Source organism: Rhinopithecus bieti, unplaced genomic scaffold, assembly GCF_001698545.2.
Source record: "Rhinopithecus bieti isolate Rb0 unplaced genomic scaffold, ASM169854v2 scaffold_9373, whole genome shotgun sequence".
Classification (NCBI taxonomy): Eukaryota; Metazoa; Chordata; class Mammalia; order Primates; family Cercopithecidae; genus Rhinopithecus; species Rhinopithecus bieti.
This window is the reverse complement of record NW_016806351.1, coordinates 1,962,329-1,973,520: the sequence shown is the minus strand read 5'-3', so window position 1 is coordinate 1,973,520 and position 11,192 is coordinate 1,962,329.

Below are 11,192 nucleotides of genomic sequence, written 5' to 3'. Positions count from 1 at the left end.
AATATAGGGTTTTATGCTTAGCCAATCTTTCATTCAGGAGAGGGAAATGCAAACAGTTTGCAAATATAAAGACCTTAACACACACAGCACCTCTTTGAACTGTAACACCACTACCACCACGGTTTGAAAATAGTCAAAATAGGCCGGGTGCGGCGGCTCACGCCTGTAATCCCAGCACTTTGGGAGGCTAAGGTGGGTGGATCACAGGGTCAAGAGATCGAGACCATCCTGGCTAACACAGCGAAACCCTGTCTCTATTAAAAAAAAAAAAAAAAAAAAAAATACAAAAAAATTAGTGGATGTGGTGGTGGGTGCCTGTAGTCCCAGCTACTCAGGAGGTTGAGGAAGGAGAATGGCATGAACCCTGCAGGTGGAACTGGCAGTGAGCTGAGATTGCACCCCTGAACTCCAGCCTGCGTGACAGAGTGAGACTCCTTCTCAAAAAAATAAAATAAAATAAAATAAAAAGAAGATAGTCAAAATAAGCTATCTCTTATACAGATGAATAAGATGAATATAGAAATAATAATTACCAGTTTATACAGGTACGTTTAGATACATGTTAATATTAAATTTAATAGTTGTAGGATATTAGTCAATTTAAGTTTAAATAATAGAAAGACTATGTATGGCTCCAACCTGTCAGATGAAATATAGAGAATATAGAAAGTCAAATATAGCAGAGGGCAGAAGATAGGGGCAAAAACTTACAAACAATAAAAAAAAGGTGACTGAAAAGACAATTAAAAATCAGATAATAGAAATAAAACAATAATATAAAAATCTTGGCTGAAAACCTAAGAAATACTCTTCTGTACATTGGCATGGAGAAGAACTTATGACTAAGTCCCTGAAGCAATTGCAACAAAAACAAAAATTAACAAGTGACACCTAATTAAACTAAAGCACTAAATAGCAAAAGTAACTATCAGCAGAGTGGACAGACAACCTACAGGTGGGAGAAAATACTTGCAAACTATGCATTCCACAAAGGTCTAATATCCAGAATCTATGAGGAACTTTAAACAATTCAACAAACAAGGCACAAATAGCCCCATTAAAAATGTGCAAACGACATGAACAGATACTTCTGAAAAGAAGTGGCCAACAAACACTTGAAAAAATGCTCAATATAACTAATCTTCAGAGAAATGTAAATCAAAAGCAAAATGAGATACCATCGCATACCAGTCTGAATGGCTATTAAAAACTCAAAAACAACAGATGGTGGCGAGGCTGCAGAGAAAAGGCAATGCTTCTACTCTATTGGTGGGAATATATATTAGTTCAGCCACTGTTCAAAGCAGTTTGAAGATTTCTAAAAGAACTTAAAACAATTACCATTCAACTCAGCAATCCAATTACTTGGATGTTCAGCTTGCTTTTGTGAATTATTATACTGCCTATTAATGTTTACTTAATACTTAACTAGGTTCCATGCGTTATCCTATGCCCTGCAACTAACAACTACACTAACCTAGTAGTTACCTCAACAACGCTGAGATAGTTTCTCTTTTATTTTTATAATTCAGATGAAGAAAAATGAGAAATAGAATATTTAAGTAATTTTCCCAGTCATCCACTTAATAAATGATTGAGTTTGGTTATGAACTCAAGAATTGTTACCAAATAATAACCAAAAGAATTTTAGCAATATTAACACCAGAAAAGCCAGAATTTAACGTAAAATGGAGTAGGAATAAAATGGAAGAGGAATAAAATGAAATAATAGTTCAAATTAAATAAATGTCCCTGCAAGAAAATATAATCATTATCATAAATTTGTACTATCTATAAAATAATATTGTTTTGAAGCATATAAAAATATTGACATTAAGCCAATTTATTGGACATACAGAAATTTGAACAAAACAAGTTTTACTGTGTGTGTACATATAAAATATACATTATTTTGAGTAATATAGGGAGTGCTTATAAAATTAACCATGTATTGTATTTAATATATAAATAGTATAGTTAACATCATAATAACCACAATTTTTAACCATAGTTATTTCTATTCAATTTCAAATAAATTAAGAAATTAACCATACTAAAATTAAATATATTTACAAATTAAATATACTCCTAAATTATGAAAAATAAATGGAAATACTAGTAGAAATCACAAAGTTAATATTCAACTAAAGAAATTAGGAAAATAACCAAATAAATCTTGTTCGAGAAGAAAAATAATAAGAGCCAGAAAATTATGAAATAAACAAACATAAGTTGTTTTCTTATTTTATAAAATAGATAAGGATTTACCAAGATTCATAAGAGAATGAAATAAATGACACCTGATTTCAATATTAAGAATACAAGAATGTGGATTATAACCCGATAGAAGACCGACATAATTTTTAAAAGTCCATGACCAACTTTAAGTTACTAAATTGAAATACAGAATAAATGATTACTTTTTCTAGAAATATATAATTGTCAAATCTGACTCAAGATGAAATAGAAAAATGGGACCTAATCACAAATATTAAATTAAATTAAATTGGACTCAAAATTTGTTTAACAAGTGATTTTAAAAAGTACTTGTCAAAATTTCAAGGATCAAAATAATCATTTTATTATAGACACCACTTCAACAAGTAGAAAAAAGATAGAGATCTATAGAACTCATTTTATGCTGCTAATACAACTTTGATATCTAAATGGGGCAAGACTAATACTCTAATCAATGGTGTTTCGGGAATTATTCCTTGGATACAGAACGAGAGAAAATTAGGATTCTACCTCAGAACATGCAGACTGATTTGTTTCAGATGTATTAAAAACTGGCAAAGTAAAAAAAGTATAACTTTAGAACTTTCAAAATATAATATCAGATATAAGTTTTCAAAAAGAGAATACATACTTTTTTCAAAAAGACACTCTCCTTATAATATATCAAAATGACTAGTAATTGACCTAAATTTAATATTTAAATTCTTCCATAGCAAATGAACCTATAGGGACAAAAAGGATAATAATATCATATTACTTGGGTAACACTCCGGGACGGATAAAGGCAATAGTGTCTAGAAATATGTTGAAAGGTTCTAAAGAAGAAAAGAAAAGATAAGTAGCACAAAATAATGGAAAGGTAGAAATTTAAGCCCAACTCACAGAAAAAAAAGAATCTCATTAGATAGACATAATATCATACTCATAATCCATTAAATTACATAAAATGTCCTATAATAATGTCCCTAGAAAATATAAAGAATAAGAAACACTAATTTTAAACAAATCAGGAAAGAATTTTGGTCATATTTAAGATATTCTACATTTTAGGGATCAGAAATTCATTATCCTGACATTAACTTTTAGATATCTATCTAAAAGATGCTTTGCATATGAACAAAAGGCAGATATGCATAATAACCTATTAGCTGTGGGTATTTTAATAGCAATAAATGAAAACAATGAGTTGTCCTTACAATGGAATTCTGTGTGGTAAATGAAATGAAGTAATGATCAACATGGGTCATTACCAAAGAATGTAATATTCTAACCTCAAATGTGGAATGGTAAATATGATACAGCACCTGGTAGACTAGCATTACTGTCTGCACCTTATTCTTTTCCTTGACAGAACCAGGAAAAAATTGTACCGCCCCAATACACTGACTGTGGGTTGCCCCTATAAGTGGTTTAGCCGGTGAATAGAGCTTATGCCCATATCCCAAGCAGATATCTAAGTCTAATTCTCCAACTTTCCTCGCTCTTCTCTCCTTGCCTTCAGGTGGCCATATCCCTGATTAATCGGACTGTCCCTTCTGCCTGAGTTCTGGACCTCGAAAGCCCCCATGGAGCCAGAGTCTAGCTGACCTGTGGCTGGCTTTTGTCTAAGAAGCCATAAACCTTTTTGTTTTGTCAGACCACTGAGACTTGAAAATTTTTCTTCTCTTTACCCTCCTCCTCCTTCCCCATCTTTTCCTCAAACTCTTTCTCTTCCCCACTTCCTCCTTCCTCTTCTCCTTTTGTTACTGCAACGCTGCATACTGAAAAATAGATCATTTATATACTTTAACATATTTGGAAATAAGTATAATACCTTAGTATTTAGATATATATAAATATATATATTTTAAAATTAAGAAATGATGACTATTTGGGAATGAAGACATTGTTTCAGATGGGAAGAAATGCCCAGCAGGTCACAAAATTTCAGCGTATAATGTGAACACAAATAACATAAATTTGTAAATACTTCATAAAATAGTAAAATCAAATGTTCTGTATTCTCCATTCTTACCTTGTATGCCAAAATATTTTGTATATGTAGCAGATACATATTTTTCTCTCTCTCTCTCTCTCTCCCATCCCCCATATATATATGTATGTGTGTGTGTTTAATAGAGAGAACTACATCCCTCTCATAGAAATTTCAGGGACAGACAATAAAGAATTATTTGGTAACACCCCTCTAATCACACTTGATTCAATCTATACAATAAACTGAGCATTGGCTCTAGAATTAGAACTGGATTCATATCCAGGTGCCACCATTTATTTGCCTGACTTCTATGAGCCTTAGTTTCTGCATCTGAGTATCAGGAATAGAGATTTGCCTTAGAGTTGTTTTAAGGTTTAAATGAAATATTTCCTCTTTAATGCCTGAATATGTAATAATTTTAACTGCTGAAGATGTATTCATTTCACTTCTGTTTCTTAAATATTATGTTCTAATATTAAGTCAGTTCTACTTTGGGAATACAAGCAACTTAGATAATTCAGCTTTAACATTAAGTCAAGCAGCTATGGAGAAGATTTATGAGAATTATTTCAACTTTATAATAAAAGTATGACTCGTTGTTTAAAAAATTATCTTACTAATATAATCTCTGATTTTTTAGCAGGGGTTGGTGAATTTTTTCTATAAAGGGACATGTAGTAAATATATTCAGCTACACAAGCCATCTGGCCTCTGTTGCAACAATTCAGCTTTGCCATTGCAGTGCAAAAGGAGCCATAGAAAAAACTAAATGAATGAGCATGGCTGTGTTCCAATAAAACTTTTATCATGGATTCCGTAATTTGAATTTCATATAATTTTCATTTTCTATGAAATACTACCTTTTTGCCTCTTTATTTACAAATGTAGAAAACACTCTTAGCCCTCGTGTCATATGAAAACAGATGGTATGCTGGATTTAACACACAGATCTTAGTTTGCTGATTTTTTTTCTTTGCCTTGACATCAAGGCTTTAAAGTCTCTTTTGAAAAGCCCTGATATTAATATATATGTAATATATAATATACATGGCCTATAATTTTAATGACTTGGTTCTTGAGAATGCCTATATATATATATACACACACACACACACATACACACAGAGATGGTGTCATGCAGCTCCTAGTTATATTGTTTTAATTTACATTATTTCTATTGCATATTATGGGACACTGCCCTTTGCATTACTTTATTTTAGATAATTTTAAGATGGAAACTTACCTCATAAAGGTCATATTTGAGATGTCTTGCTTTTAAAAGTCAAAGTCTATTTCAAACCTAATTGAATAATTTAATTGTTTTGGATTGTCTGTTTTACCCTGCTGAGCTTTAATGTTTTCTTCCTGAACCACTGAATTTTATATCCTAATAATTATCTTTTTTGTTTCATAACCCAAAATAGTCCTGGTATAGATAGTACTGGAGTAACAAACTTTAAAAAAAAAGTCTTATAATATTCTGCCCAGTAAGTGATGATCTTTCTTAACTAATGATTTCTGAGTCTTTACTTCTTTTTGCTTGCAAGTATCTGCTACACTTTGATTCATCAGTTAGCATTGTAAAGAGATTATTTCATCATATTTTATCTTTAGTAGCAATCATGTTTATTTTCTAATGTGAGACATTTTATATATAAAATATAACTTAATAACATAAAATGTAACTGAAGAAATTTCCTTTGAAAATTTTCCTTTCATATAAATTATTAATACTTCTTTTGCTCTAGTTTTTGTTCATTATATATGTTGGTTGCATCTTGCACAGAAATTGATGTTTCTCTAAAAGCATTTTATTTAATATTTTTAACTTTATAGTCCCATTTTTCAGGCTGTCATTTTCCTTATGTAGGACTTCTGCTTTTCTGTAGTCAGTAAAAGTACATTTTTTCCTCATTAATTTTATTTTGCATTTAGATAGCAAATTTAACATTTTTAACATTGGTATGTGCTGTGATTCATTAGCAAACTGTAAACCTCAAATGATACCATATTTAAATCTAAGAGATATTAAGCAGATAGTAAAGATTCATTAGTTTTGCGTTTTAAGCACTCCTTTTTACTAATAATACTTATATAAACAAAGTTTTCTGATAACTCTATGGAAGTTAGAGTACAGTGAAATACAAAGTGTAATTATATTGACTTCATTTTTACATCCACCATCCTTCTTTTCTAAATGTTTGTTTCCAAGAGGAAACTTGTAAGAAGGCGCAATAACTCAGTGTAGGTTACATCCAAGATAATACAATTTTCCAATATTTCCAGTATGACTAGATAAATGGCTGACAAAGTGTGGTCCATGGACATCTAGGAGTCCTGGAAACCTTTTCAAGGGATCTGTTAGGTCAAAACTATTTTCATAATAACACTAAGGTGTTTGCTTTCTTTCCTTTGTTGGCATTTGCACAGATACTGAAAAAGCAGTGATGGATAAAACTGCTATTCTTTTAGCATGGATCATTGCAGTGGCAGCAAACTGTATTAGTTTTTCTATTGTTCACTTTCACACACACAAAACCTAAAACAAAATGCATGTTTTAAGAATAGCATTGAGGAAGCAATAAAATACTTATTTTATTATACCTTGATCCTTAATTCAATGTCATTGTATTATTCTTTGTGTCAAAATGAGAAGTATAAGTAAAATTATGTAAATTTTACTTAAGAGTTGCAGACTGTGCTCAAGACAATGTGCACTAGCTGCCAAGAGCCGATTGTCCAGACCTTTTGTTTCTTTATTTTCACAGACATCACCTTGGTAACCTGAAATCAGCCATGGTGAGAGAACTTACACCACAGCAATAAGTAAACACTATATATCCTGGCCATTATTGGGAAACCTCGTCTCTACTGAAAACACAAAATTAGCCGGGCGTGATGGCGCATGCCTGTCATCCCAGCTACTCCAGAAGGCAGAGGCCGAGGTTGCGGTCTGCCGAGATTGCGCCACTGCACTCCAGCCCAGGCAACAAGAGCGAAACTCGGTCTGAAAAAAAAAAAAAAAAAAGCCATTATTATGGTTTTGATGAAAAACGCTGAGAGCACCCACTGTTAGCAAGGATAGAGCAACTGAAACACGCTTTCCTGGGCAAAAATATAAAATAGTACAACCACTTTGAAAAGCTGTTTGGCAATTTGTTATAAAGGCAAACATGTATTTAGACTATAACTCAGCAATTCCATTTGTACATTTTTCTCCAAGAGGAATAAATATGAACTTTCATAGAAAGCCTTGTTCAATAGTTTATACCAGCTTTGTTCATAATAGTTAAAACTTGAAACACCATTTTGTACATCATTAAGAAAGCAAATTTTTGTATATTCGTATACACATGAATACTGCTCATTAACAAAACAAAATGCAGTATACATAGCCCTCAAAAAATGAAGTTTCGAAAATACTATGGTGAGAATATAGTATGATTCTATTTATACGAAGTTAAAAAATAGGCAAAACTAATACACAAACATAGAAACGGAGCAGTGCGTGACTGCAGGTGAGAGGGCAACCAACTTCAATCAGTGTCCTACTTTTGCCTGTTTCATTTGTTCACTAATAAAATTATGAAAGCCATGATAATAATATGCCATCACAACATTGTGAGCAGAGGTGTAACACAGAATTCACAGTTAAAGGCAAAATGGAAAAGAGTCTGACCTAAAGGCAGAAATTATATTTTATCCTTCAACCTACAAAAAAATTTCAGGGCCCAAACGTTCTGAATAACCAAGTTGTTGTACATTAAAAATGAAACATGTAACTCCAAAAAAGAGAGAAGCAAATAATAACAGATTTTTTTTTTCATTTGGCACAAACAAGAATAAAATGTTTATAATTTAAAGTGAGACAAAAAATAACCATAGGCAATTACACCCTCTTTTATTTCAGCATCATTACCAGTAACTGCTTTATTGAGCAATTCACCTGATTAGAATGGCAAAAGCACAACTCTAAAGTTGATTGAATGGCAGTAGAATGTATTGTACCTGCTTGATACTTTTCAACAGATATTTATGTATAAAAAGCAACCCTAGAGATATCACTTTGAAAATATTGTAATAAAATTTGATATTCTCTTTTATATGCTAAAATTTAACACATAGTTTATCTTACAACTGCATTGTATACCTAGCTAAACATGACAGAGATTGTTACACCATTGTATTCTTTTTTGTAAGGTTATTTTGACCTGAATTTAGATGTTAACTTTTTTTTTTTTTTTGCAATTCCTTTGCTTCATGCTTTAATGAAAGCCATGCATCATTGCATTAAGTGAAGTAAAGCACTGGATAAAATAGAACATTGCTATTAACCTCTAACATTAATGTGTAGGGAGGCAGAAACAAGTTTAATAATTCAGAGATAAAACACTCACAGTGTAATTACCTAAGCCTGCTTTACCCTGGCGTATTAACATAAGGTGTAATAAACTTGAGTCTACTTTCAAAAAGGAATGAAATCATCATCAATAATCAATTGTATTCATTTTATGGCTTATAAAGTGATTGGCCTTTTAATATGGGTCATCATCTGATGTTTGACTTTTGTAAAATGGTGCAATGTTTCCTTTTACTGCTACATAAAACAGATTTAGATGTTCTGCCCAATACTGCATTAACTTTAGAATAAGCAAACATGAATTAAGCAGTTAGTGTTTAAAAAGAGTATTTTGTGTTAAATCTAACTCATGCCAAACATTATTTCTGGTTGGTATTATACATATTTACAAGTTTCCAGGTTATGTGAGGGTGAGTAATAAAACTATTTACAAGGTTGCATACATAGGTAATTTGCTGGAATCTAATCTTAATTGTTTAACATATCCATGTCTTATATAAGTATACAAAGTATTTTGTGACAAAATCAGTGCTTGCTGTTAAAAAATGTATGAGAAAGGTTTTCTCTTTCTTCTCTCTGAATTCATTTGACTTTAAATCTCCTTCGTTCATATAGTTTTCTCTGCAAAATTTAAAATATTTTGAAATACATAATAATTTAAATAAGATAAAATATTATCCACTATCAGAAATGCTTAATTTTAATAATGACAGCTGAATGTGAATTCTATATGAAAATTGGAAGCCTACAATAAAATATTTTAGAATTCAGAATATATTTTATCTCAGAAACATTTTAAATATTGATTATCTTTAAAACCTTTTAGAAAATTATAGGTTTTAGCTCTAAATGAAATTAGATAGTGGACTTAAACAAACTTATAATGTAAATTTGTTTTCACAAGCATATCTTTATTTGGGTCCTACTACACAAGCAGTTGGAAACATGACCCTGAATCCAAAGAGAACTGAAAATCTGTGTTTTGAGTCAAGTGCATAAAGATGCAGCTAATTAACTGGTATATTCTTCTTAGGGATTAAAAAAACTTCATCTAAACATTCTCATTTGCATTTATAAGCCCATTTATGACTATTATGAGATTTTAACTTATTATTTATTATTTACAGGGAGGTCATTCAGTAATTAATTGCATGTCTGGGTAGCCATTTCAACAGTTTAAATATCCAACAACTTGTTACGCTCTTCCCATTCATAGGGCCTGCCAAACTGTTTAAGGAACAATTTGACATAGGTATAGTTTAATATAAAAGATGTTTTCTTAATGGAAATAATAATGGACCTTAACAAAATGTATAATAAATGTAGAAAACTTACTCTAGGTATTTTCTTTTTAAGAAGATGATGAGATTTAATATAAAGTAAAGAAGGTTTCCCATGGCTAGAAATTAATTTACAAGCCTGTTCCAGAAATCTTACAAGAACAAGCATATTTGAGGCCTAAGAAACCATAATAAAGCAAAATCCATCACAGAACTGTTGCTGACCTCCATGCCCATTAGCTTTGCTCACCCATGAGGGTAACTGACTGTTTCAAAGGCTGTTAGATTTAACTGTAAGGTAGATTGAAAAATAGGTTTTAGCTGTTTTATATTATTATGGCCCAAAGGTGAAAGCAGGTTTCCAAACTGCTTGTAGTTTTGAAGTATGGATGCCACAGGGAAGAAGGTTTATGAAAAAAAAAAGAAAACAAATTTCATTAGGTCAGAAATTCCACTGATAAATCAAAGAAGGGACAAAAGTCATGTTGTAAAATTATGGAAGATTCATGAAAAGCAAACCTCTTCCAACTTCATTCTAGAAAGGCTAAAGTATATTTCATGTGGAACTTGGCAGTGATTTGAAAAAAAATATCCCAAGTGGCTAAAGTGTTAGATCATTTCAGTGATGTTTAAGTAACATCTATGCTTAGAAACTGCTATCAATGATGAAAACTAATAAGGCAAATGACCTTTTCTTGTTCCTATTTTTTAAAAATGCTTTTTACAATCCTGTTAAACAGAAACCTTTGTGGGTGGTCCTGTCATGAATTAGAGTATCAGATGTGATTAGAGGGAATAAACCTTTCTAAATCAACAAGTTACATCCAAGTTAATTAAAACATGGGAATATAATGGCCTATCAAAACTGCAGTACATTTTAATGAAGTGGTGATAATTGTTATTAGTACAATTTGCTCAATTAATTTAAAGAAGGAGACTGAGACGAAATATAATGCCCTATTTCAAACTTTATCAGAATACATTATTTAAAAATATATGGCTTTGGAAGTAACTTTTCTTTTCATAAATTTAGTTTACCTTTTGAGTTTAAAAAAGAATAATTGATTCAAATGTTATCATTATTTTTGGTCATTAGGGTTGTTAATTTTAATGATTGTATATTCTTGGGATTATCAAATCAAAGCATCTAAGGATTCACTCCAAGGGTTTTGCAGTCTGGTCCTAATCATTTGAAGTAGTTGTGGTTTTCTTTTCTTTTTAATTATTATTATTATTTTTTGCCCTTTCTTTCGTAACAAAGTCTTGGCAGTTTTTTCTCATGTAAGAACACAGTATCTCCTAAACCATATGTAAACTTAAAGAGTAATTCAATATAATC